Here is a 12,073-nt window from a genome sequence, read left to right as displayed (position 1 = left end):
AAATCTTAATCCTTTCAGTACTTATGAGCTTCTGAAGTTAAGGTTGTTCTTTTCTGTCTAAGGTCTAACTGCTCTCTGATGACACTTGTCTCGGGAACCACCCAGATTAGAAGCAAATCCCCATAGCAAACCTCTTCTAAACTGGGCGGTTCCCGAGACATGTATCATCAGAGAGCACTTAGACAGAAAAGAACAACCTTAACTTCAGAAGCTCATAAGTACTGAAAGAATTAAGATTTTTTTTATAGAAGTAATTTACAAATCTGTTTAACTTTCTGGAGCCATTTGATATATAAAAATAAGTTTTTCCTGGATAACCCCTTTAATTATTTACAGTAGTAAGGGGGAGGGGTAGTTATAGCCTGCTAGGAGGTAATTGGGTCTCAACAGTCTAGTATAGCGTACTAGATCCTGGATTTCCAGAGTCTAATGAGGAAAACTCACATGTGGGGGTAATCAATGATCTCAGATCTTAAAGTGATAAAAAATAATTTTAACATGCACATAACGATTCTTTAGATTTTTTATTTATTTGAAATAATTATTTTAGAATATTTAGTATGCATTTGTGGGGAGCTGAGTGAGGCAAATGGTGTTGTAGGGTCTGGTGGTATTAGCCCTTGGTTTGTCGTGACGCCAGGGTATGGTTAACTGAGTATAGAAAGCCCTGCCGCCAACAGGCCCAAAAACGGCAGGGAATAAACGGAATGTACACAGCAGAATTTGTGAGATAACTGGAACTTTTACTGAACTTCTTATGCAAACAGTCTTTATAAACATACAGTCTCTCCTGAGGTAACCGGGATGCAGGTTCCTCACAGGCTTTGCTGGGACTAATAGTCTTTAGCTTTAAGCAGGCCACTGTGCTACTAATTGTATGAGTTGAGTTGAATAGTAGTCACAAGGATTTAGGAAACAGAGCTTTAACTCACGGTTCTAGTGGCTGCTGGGTCTTTAGGCTTTGGCCTAGTTGACATGAATTGAGAGACGCTGATTGTGCTTGCCTTGGTGTCCAGCATGAAGAGAGAAGAGAGCGAATTTAGTGACTACAGCCCCTTATATACTAGGGGGGCTGGACTAATCCCATTGGTTGCAAAGCCTGTAGGTCCTGAACCCTGAGAACTCTGGGTACATCACATGACATCACCACATGACCCTGGAAGGTCCTAAATATCTATACAACCATTATAATATATCACGTTACCTAGTTAAGTCCTATACATTTGTACACTATACAGAAATACATTTATATGAGGCGACCAAGGGGCAAGCCCTAAAGGAGAGCCCTGTGGAATGGAGGGACTCTAACTGAGAGGACTTTAGACAGGGACAGGACAAGGTCCTGTACCGGAATACCACACATTCAGCCGTTCTTAAAAAAAAAATTTATTTTAAAAAGTTAGTTTTATATATTTCCTATATGGGGTTATTCAAAAACATTTTATGTACTCTACTAGGGTATAGGGCAGTGGTCTCCAACCTGCGGACCTCCAGATGTTGCAAAACTACAACTCCCAGCATGCCCGGACAGCCGTTGGCTGTCCGGGCATGCTGGGAGTTGTAGTTTTGCAACATCTGGAGGTCTGCAGGTTGGAGACCACTGGCATGGGGGGGGGGGGGGGGGGGGTCACCTGATCAGGATCTTTCCCAAAATATAGGACAGCTGCAAAAAGTTACTTTTCCCCTGGAGGACCTGTCCTGTCTTCTGTTAAACAGGCAGACCATGAATTTGAATGGGCAATGTGTAATTCTTCATATTCCTTGCAGCAGCCATATTGGCGACACGAACATCCCTCTCGAATTTCCTGTACAGACAGTACAGCAGGGCGTATGTGCTTTATGGCAGCTGAAATGAGCGGGAATCTACTGACAGAGAAGTTGCAGTATTACAGTTTCCAGAAATTAAAGTGGTATTACGGGTACTAAAAATTATCGCCAATTGTGCTGGAGCCACTATGACCCCCCAACATACGCACACAAAAAAAACATATACTTACCTACCTCACTGGCTTGGGGATCCCCTTGTAATGTCTTTCTGACTTGTCTCGGCAGTGATGGCTCACTCAACCAGTCGCCGTTTGCAGCAGTGTCCCGTTTCAGTCAGTGATTTTCTGAGCGGTCCGTCAATGGGGGGGGGGGTCTTCAAGGGAGCAAGGTAGTTGAGTACACTGTATGTTTTTATTATTTTCATGGCAGCCCCCGTACAATAGGGGAGGTTTATCAAAACCTGTGCAGAGGAAAACTTGTCGAGTTGCCCATAGCAACCAATCAAGTCGCTTCTTTCATTTTTCACAGGACTTCTTAAAAACGAAAGAAGCAAGCTGATTGGTTGCCATGGGTAACTGGGCAAGTTTTCCTCTGCACAGGTTTTGATAAAGCTTCCCCAATAAGAGAAAACTTGTAGTACCTGGAATTCCCCTTTAATGAAATACAGCCCCTCCCCCAAAGACCAAAAGGGGCAGGAGTACAACGATAAAAGAGCTACCATCTTACCTCTTTTAGGCCAGTATTAGGCTGGGTTCACACCACGTTTTTCAAATACGGTTACCGTATACGGTTTTCCGCTAAAAAACGTATGGCAAAAACCGTATGCAACCGTATGACTCCAAATTAAAACGTATACGGTTTTTCCCCGTACGGTTCTATCCGTTTGCATCAGTTTTTGTCAACGGTTTTGCTATTTTGTTGGAATTAGTTTTCCAGCAATTTAATAAAGTTACTATTGTTCTATTGAAATTCCAATCTGCGCATGTGTCAACTCCAAAAACGGATTAGAAAAACCGTGTGCAACCGTATTCTGAAATTCTGTGTACGGTTCTCATAGACAACAGTGTTAAAAGAACCGCATACGGTTCACATACGGTTTTCCAACCGGAGGCAAAAACGTGGTCGACAGCGTTTTTGCCTACGGTTGAAAAATCGGCAAAACCGTATCCGAGGCTAAATGGATGCAACCGTGCACAACATTTGGAATACGGTTTACAATGCATTCTCTATGCCTACGGTTTCGGATACGGCCGTATACGTTTTTTTGCGGAAAACCGTATACGGTTAACGTATTTGAAAAACGTGGTGTGAACTCAGCCTTACAAAGATGCTGTAATTAGCTTACCCACCTCAATGAGATAACTCTGCTGACTCTGCCAAGTATATACAGCAAAGCTGACATGAAGGCCACAGAAAACAATAGTAATAATGCTTTTGTAACTACTTTACTTGCCAGTGTGAAAAATAATATATTTCCAAATTTTTAATACAGGGATAGTGACATAAAATAGTATGTAGTATATAGTATGTGGTGAATCATACCCAGAATTTTCTTACTGAAGGATACCAAATGAACCTTTGGAAAAATAAAACATGCCTTGGGTGCTGTATTAAAGGGGTATTCCAGGAAAAAAACATTTTGTTTTATATCCACTGGCTCCAGATAGTTAAACAGATTTGTAAATTACTTCTATTAAAAAGTCTTAATCCTTCCAATAATTATCAGCTACTGAAGTCGAGTTGTTCTTTTCTGTCTGACAACAATGCTCTCTGCTGACATCTCTGCTTGTCTCGGGAACTGCACAGAGAAAAAAAGGTTTGCTATGGGGATTTGCTTCTACTCTGGACAGTTCCCGAGACAGGTGTCATCAGAGAGCACTTAGGCAGAAAAGAACAGCTCAACTTCAGCAGCTCATAAGTACTGAAATAATTAAGATTTTTTAATAGAAGTAATTTACAAATCTGTTTAACTTTCTGGAGCCAGTTGATATAGAATTTTTTCCCCCTGGATAACCCCTTTAAATATCGATATGGATCCAATGTATCCACCCTTTTTAGCGGCGGGGAGGCCTAGGCTGCATTAATGTGAAATATCAAGTTTGACACAAAACTGCTGGTCTTGAATGAACAGACAATGACCGACCTGGATGGAATATAGAACTTTGGAGAAAAAGACTTAAAGTGGTACTCCACCCCTAGACATCTTTTCCCCTATCCAAAGGATAGGAGATAAGATGTCTGATCGCGGGGACCCCTGCGATCTCCCTGCTGCACCCACCGTTTGTTTAGAATGGCGGATGCAGCTCCGGAGGCTTCTGACGTAACGGCCGCGCCCCGCTCGTGACGTTACACCCCCTCCCATAGACTTGCATTGAGGGGGCGTGGAAGTGACGCCACGAGCGGGGCGTGACTGTGACATCACAAGCCTCCACCCCGCATCGACAGTCATCCGGCACAGAACAAAGTTCGCTCTGTGCACCGGATGTCTGGGGTGCCGCAGCAGAAATTGTGGGGGTCCCAGGTGTCAGGACCCCCGCGATCAGACATCTTATCCTCATCCTTTGGATAGAGAATAAGATGGCTAGCAGCAGAGTACCCCTTTAAAGGGGTATTCCAGGAAAAAACTTTTTTATATATATATATATATCAGCTGGCTTCAGAAAGTGAAACAGATTTGTAAATTACTTCTATTAAAAAATCTTAATCCTTTCAGCAATTATGAGCTTCTGAAGTTAAGGTTGTTCTTTTCTATCTAAGTGCTCTCTGATGACACCTGTCTCAGGAAACGCCCGGTTTAGAAGAGGTTTGCTACGGGGATTTGCTTCTAAACTGGGTGTTTCCTGAAACAGGTGTCATCAGAGAGGACTTAGACAGAAAAGAACAACCTTAACTTCCGAAGCTCATAAGTACTGAAAGGATTAAGATTTTTTTAATAGAAGTAATTTACAAATCTGTTTAACTTTCTGGAGCCAGTTGATATATATATATATATACACATATATATATATATATATATATATATATATACATTTTCTGGATAATCCCTTTAAGCATCTTTATACACATTATACATACACTGTACAGGCCGAGCCTGTCTTCCATGTTCTATGTGACAACCTGTGAAGCAGTAATGAGCATCAGGAAGCGAGGATGACTATTGTCCTGCAGGTTTTCTGCTGCTGTCACGCTATCTCTCGGTTGAGCCTATAGAAAAATATGTGCGGTTGGCATCTTCCCCATAGGAGAAGATTCTCTTTACCTCCGACATTCGCCCTGGTTACTTAGCCCGTTGTAGATTGTCAGGATTCAGAAAGCCTACGGCGATGCTGTGAGACGTATCATGATATTAGGATGAGCCGTCACACCTCGGCCGGTACTTTGGATCACAGCTTCTAAATGTCAAATTCTTTTTTTTAAACTTTCACAAGTCACATCGTAAGCGCCGACACACAAGGGCTTTTAGTTTGCACTCGAGATGCTCGGTTTAATACACTTTCCCGCTACGGTTCTACGGTATACAGAGATTCAGTCCGCACTAAGTTCAGGATGGTCCTAAGGGTATGTTCACACAATGGATTCTTCACGCACCTTCTGTGTCAAAATCCTTGAATTGATTTCAGTGGGAATTCACTCCATAAATAAACAGACGTGACATGTCACTCCTTGATGCTGGTTCTGTGGGGAATTTACCCCCTGAAGTCAATGGAGGCTACATCCAATCTACAGACTGTAACAGAAATTTGCAGCTAAACATGTGTTTCTTACATAGATTTCTCATTCGCAACAAACCTTTGTTTACCCAAGGCTACTCAATTGCACAGGAGTGAACAGGCTGGCACTGTGCTGGGGTATGATCTACAGCAGTGGACTCCAACCTGCGGATCTCCAGATGTTGCAAAACTATAACTCCCAGCATTCCCGGACAGCCAACGGCTGTCCGGGCATGCTGGGAGTTGTAGTTTTTGCAACATCTGGAGGTTTGTAGGTTGAAGACCACTGATCTACAGTATACTACTAAAGCTGGCATGTCGAGTAGAAGGTGTCATTGATGCACTGGCTTTGTAAGGTGCAGAGTGAGCAGAGATTAAAGAAACAGAAGCAGCAACGTAGGGGTTACACTAAGCACTAAACTGCTGCTGTTGATAGTATAAGTATAGTATTAATTTACCTTTTAGGGACAGTGCAGATCTTCTTGAGGACAGAGACAGCATTGGCTTGCACGCAAACAGCCCAGGCTCTCTCATTCTCCTGCACATAACAGGAGATAAACCCTGTCCCTATTCTTGGGTTCTTTCTTTGTTTCTGGGAGTTGTAGTTTTGCAACATCTTGAGGTCCGCAGGTTGAAGACCACTGATCTACAGTATACTACTAAAGCTGGCATGTCGAGTAGAAGGGGTTATTGATGCACTGGCTTTGTAAGGTGCAGAGTGAGCAGAGATGAAAGAAACAGAAGCAGCAAGGTAGGGGTTACACTAAGCACTAAACTGCTGCTGTTGATAGTATAAGAGGGACATCTTAATTTACCTTTTAGGGACAGTGCAGATCTTCTTGAGGACAGAGACAGCATTGGCTTGCAAGCAATCAGCCCAGGCTTTCTCATTCTCCTGCACATAACAGGAGATAAACCCTGTCCCTATTCTTGGGTTCTTTCTTTGTGTCTGGGAGTTGTAGTTTTGCAACATCTTGAGGTCCGCAGGTTGAAGACCACTGATCTACAGTATACTACTAAAGCTGGCATGTCGAGTAGAAAGTGTTATTGATGCACTGGCTTTGTAAAGTGCAGAGTGAGCAGAGATTAAAGAAACAGAAGCAGCAAGGTAGGGGTTACACTATGCACTAAACTGCTGCTGTTGATAGTATAAGAGGGAAATCTTAATTTACCTTTTAGGGACAGTGCAGATCTTCCTGAGGACAGAGACAGCATTGGCTTGCACTCAAACAGCCCAGGCTTTCTCATTCTCCTGCACATAACAGGAGATAAACCCTGTCCCTATTTTTGGGTTCTTTCTTTGTGTCTGGGAGTTTTAGTTTTGCAACATCTTTAGGTCCGCAGGTTGAAGACCACTGATCTACAGTATACTACTAAAGCTGGCATGTCAAGTAGAAGGTGTTATTGATGCACTGGCTTTGTAAGATGCAGAGTGAGCAGAGATTAAAGAAACAAAAGCAGCAAGGTAGGGGTTACACTAAGCACTAAAATGCTGCTGCTGATAGTATAAGAGGGAAATCTTAATTTACCTTTTAGGGACAGTGCAGATCTTCCTGAGGACAGAGACAGCATTGACTTGCACGCAAACAGCCCAGGCTTTCTCATTCTCCTGCACATAACAGGAGATAAACCCTGTCCCTATTCTTGGGTTCTTTGTGTCTGGGAGTTGTAGTTTTGCAACATCTTGAGGTCCGCAGGTTGAAGACCACTGATCTACAGTATACTACTAAAGCTGGCATGTCGAGTAGAAGGTGTTATTGATGCACTGGCTTTGTAAGGTGCAGAGTGAGCAGAGATGAAAGAAACAGAAGCAGCAAGGTAGGGGTTACACTAAGCACTAAACTGCTGCTGTTGATAGTATAAGAGGGGAATCTTAATTTACCTTTTAGGGACAGTGCAGATCTTCCTGAGGACAGAGATAGCATTGGCTTGCACGCAAACAGCCCAGGCTTTCTCATTCTCCTGCACATAACAGAAGATAAACCCTGTCCCTATTCTTGGGTTCTTTCTTTGTGTCTGGGAGTAATAGTTTTGCAACATCTTGAGGTCCGCAGGTTGAAGACCACTGATCTACAGTATACTACCAAAACTGGCATGTTGATTAGAAGGGGTTATTGATGCACTGGCTTTGTAAGGTATAGAGTGAGCAGAGATTAAAGAAACAAAAAGCAGCAAGGTAGGGGTTACACTGAGCACTAAAATGCTGCTGTTGATAGTATAAGTATAGTATAAATTTACCTTTTAGGGACAGTGCAGATCTTCCTGAGGACAGATACAGCATTGGCTTGCAAGCAAACAGCCCAGGCTTTCTCATTCTCCTGCACATAACAGGAGATGAACCCTGTCCCTATTTGTGGGTTCTATATAGTATAGTATAGTATAAAATAGTATAAAATATAGGTCAGTGTTTCCCAACCAGTAGTTCCTCCAGCTGTTGCAAAACTATAACTCCCAGCATGCCCTGATATAGCCTGTGGCTCAGCAGCTGCCCTAAACGAAAACTACAACTCCCAACATGTTGGACTATATAGTAGTATATAGTATAGGTCAGTGTGTCCCAACCAGGGGTGCCTCCAGCTGATGCAAAACTACAATTCCCAGCATGTTGGACTATATAATAGTATATAGTATAGGTCAGTGTTTCCCAACCAGAGGGGCCTCCATCTGTTTCAAAACTACAACTCCCAGCATGTTGGACTATATAATAGTATATGGTATAGGTCAGTGTTTCCCAACCAGAGGGGCCTCCATCTGTTTCAAAACTACAACTCCCAGCATGTTGGACTATATAGTAGTATATAGTATACTTCAATATTTTCCAACCAGTGGTGCCTCCAGCTGTTGCAAAACTACAACTCCCAGCATGTTGGGTTATATAGTAGTATATAGTATAGGTCACTGTTTTCCAACCAGGGGTGCCTGCAGCTGTTTCAAAACTACAACTCCCAGCATGTTGGACTATATAATAGTATATAGTATAGGTCAATGTTTTCCAATCAGGGGTGCTTCCAGCTGTTGCAAAACTACAACTCCCAGCATGTTGGACTATATAGTAGTATATAGTAAACTTCAATGTTTTCCAACCAGGAGTGCCTTCATCTGTTGCAAAACTACAACTCCCAGCATGCCCGGACAGCCGTTGGCTGTCCGGGCATGTTGGGAGTTGTAGTTTTGCAACAGCTGGAGGCACTCTGGTTGGGAAACACTGGTATAGTATATGGTGCAACATTCCGGTAGTTGGAGGATTGGTTGGATAAATGCCGGCCATTGCATTGCAGGTATTTTTAATATAAAAATACCGGCAGAGTGGCCAAAATACCGTCTGTGCCAATAAAATACCCGCCAAGTGGCAACCCTAGCTGGTACCCGCTGCAGACGGCATATCTCTAGGTAGAGATTCCATAGTGGGAATGAAGCCCTTACAGATTAGGTTGACAGATACCTGAATTATGGGGTTACTCTAGGATGCAGTCATGTCACTACCCAAAGCCCCGACATGCTAACTAGTAAGGGGGCGATCGCCCGGTAGAAACGTACGACTGTGTAAATAGTCCCCCGGGTGTCGTTTCAGATTCTGTTTGAAACTTTTGGTGCATCTGCAGCACGTTATGCAAGATGAGAGGAAAGCTGTTCCCATGGCAACAATGGATGTACTACACATCCTATTAAATATGTATGAAATAAATAGTGGTGGTAAACTACTACTACGCGGACTTATCTGGCAGCATTGTATCGCCAGGAGGATGGGTTGTTGCTGTACAGACAATATAATGTGTGAGTAGAGAACACGGCATTACCACCTATATCTAAGAATAGAATCGTATGAAATTAGATGCAAAAATTGGGATGTGATAGAATTTGGTTTTGCAGTTATAGAATGTATGCTGTGTACAGAAGTTTTACATATGCCATGCATGGCGATAATATATGGTTATTTACAGTATGGCGGTAGCATTTATAGGCAAACCAGGTAAAAAAAAAAATCCATTATTGCAACCCTATACAGGTCTATCCCAGATTTAGACCTTTCTTGCCAAAAAATACCGGCCATGCTAATTTGCATAATTAATTACATATGCGAAACATCACAGGATACACATATGCGGGGGGGGGGGGGGGGGGAATTTGTCTTTTTTGACCCCTATAACTTTTTATTTTTCCCTATACGGGCCTGTATGAGGGCTCATTTTTTGCGCCCCGATCTGTAGTTTTTTATTTTTTATTTATTTTTTTTTTTTTTTGTGTTTCACAATGTTTTTATTGAATTTTATAAACATAAGAAATGTAACATATAACATATTATGACATCAGATGTGTCAGACATATGAACATGCATAATAACCTTGACTGGTGGAGCATAATTGTTCATCCAAACAGTGTTACGCATATTCACAAAGGATCTATCAGGTCCAAAGGGACCTTAATTGAAATTTGAGAGCGAGATAATAACAATAAGAAGGAAAACAATAAAACAATAAAATAGTGAGTCTCCATAACTTCTACAAAATCCATTTTTGTTTGGATGTGACTTTTTGATCCCTTGTTTTTTTTTTTTTTTTTTAGCAAATTTAGGAGTTGCAGTTAGTTACAACTCCCAGCATGCCCTGATACAGCCTGTGGCTCAGCAGCTGCCCCAAACGAAAACTACAACTCCCAGCATGTTGGACTATATAGTTATATATGGTATAGGTCAGTGTTTCCCAACCAGGGGTGCCTCCAGCTGTTGCAAAACTACAACTCCCAGCATGTTGGACTATAGAGTTATATATATGGTATAGGTCAGTGTTTTATCAACCAGGGGTGCCTCCAGCTGTTGCAAAACTACAACTCCCAGCATGTTGGACTATATAGTGGTATATAGTATAGGTCAGTGTTTCCCAACCAGGGGTGCCTCCAGCTGTTGCAAAACTACAACTCTCAGCATGTTGGACTATATAGTAGTATCTAGTATAGGTCAGTGTTTCCAAATCAGGGGTGCCTCCAGCTGATGCAAAACTACAACTCTCAGCATGTTGGACTATATAGTAGTATATAGTATAGGTCAGTGTTTCCCAATCAGGGGTGCCTCCAGCTGTTGCAAAACTACAACTCCCAGCATGCCCAGACAGGCGTTGACTGTCCGGGCATGCTGGGAGTTGTAGTTTTGCAACAGCTGGAGGCGCTCTGATTGGGAAACACGTGTATAGGTTATGGTGCAACATTCCAGGAGTTGGCGGATTGGTTGGATAAATATAAAAATACCGTCGGGGTGACCAAAATAGCGGCTGTGCCAGTAAAATACCAGCCAGGTTGCAACCCTATCTGTGCATCATCAATGGGGGAAGACAAACAAGGACAATTTTAATTTATTTAGTAAAATCAATATGGTTACATAAGAAAAAAAAGTCAGTATTGTTCAATCATATGCAAAGCCACTTAGAAAAGTAACTTAGGGTATGTTCATACTGAGGACTAGACGAGAAAATTACTCGCGTAATTCCGCATCAGTATTCCGCTCCTTGAATGGAAGTTTCATTGACAATAATGGTCTTTCCGCCGTTCTGTTCACTAAGGAATTTCCGCAGATGTAATTCTGACATGGAATCGTATTCTGCCAGAAAATTGAACATGTTCATTCTTTTGCCAGAATCCACAGGTAAAAACCCATTGAAGTCAACAGGATTATATTATTCCTGACAAAATGACACGGAATTGGTGCTGAATTTTTGAGCTGCTTTTTTTTAAAGGAGGATTAAAAGCCAGCCCATTGGTGGTTGTAGTACTATAGATCTTACTCCATATTTCCTCTTCAAATTCAGGAAGAGGAGAGTAGAAAATGGGGATACTAGACGAGCGCTACTGCTAGAATAAAAGGATGCAGAACGCCAATAAAGCACAGGACAGTTTATTATGGTTTAGAACAAACGGACAACGCGTTTCGGCACCAGCATGTGCCTTCTTCAGGTCCATAAAATAAATGATTTTGGCGTCCTGAAGCCTATGGTGTGCTGTGGTGGCGTCACCAGACGCCACCGCAGCACACCATAGGCTTCAGGACGCCGAAATCATTTATTTTATGGACCTGAAGAAGGCACATGCTGGTGCCGAAACGCGTTGTCCGTTTGTTCTAAACCATAATAAACTGTCCTGTGCTTTATTGGCGTTCTGCATCCTTTTATTCTAGCAGTAGCTCTCGTCTAGTATCCCCATTTTCTACTGTCCTCTTCCTGGTTGTAATATTTCCGTACCCCCTCGCGGTCACGGACAGGGGGTCTCGAGCAGCACAACTGCCGCTATTACTTTCCACTTTCCACTCGCCAGGTGAGGTGCTGTCCCTGTTGATAACCTCGGCGGGACATCACACCACCCAAAGTGCAGTGGTTCTTGACAATTTCACCACGCCCCCATCATCCACGAGAGATCGCCCCAACCTTTTTTACTGCTCCTTCACACTCTTCAAATTCAGAAGATAGCAGATTTGCTGAATTTTTGGAAAGAATTCTTTGTCAATTCCTCAGTGTGAACAATAAACATAAAGGGGGAGATTTATCAAAATCTGTGCAGAGTAAAAGTTGCCTGGTAGCCCATAGCAACCAATCAGATCACTGCTTTCATTT

General features: G+C 42.5%; 1 protein-coding gene across 2 annotated transcripts in view; it reads left to right on the top strand.

The window, feature by feature from the left end:
• Positions 1-12,073, top strand: part of SHANK1 (SH3 and multiple ankyrin repeat domains 1) — a 518,963-nt gene that overhangs the window by 157,967 nt on the left and 348,923 nt on the right. The gene's annotated exons all lie outside the window — the stretch shown is intronic.

This window comes from Hyla sarda, chromosome 10, assembly GCF_029499605.1.
Source record: "Hyla sarda isolate aHylSar1 chromosome 10, aHylSar1.hap1, whole genome shotgun sequence".
Taxonomy (NCBI): Eukaryota; Metazoa; Chordata; class Amphibia; order Anura; family Hylidae; genus Hyla; species Hyla sarda.
Note: the sequence above shows the minus strand (reverse complement) of the source record. Positions and strands in the feature narration are given on the sequence as shown.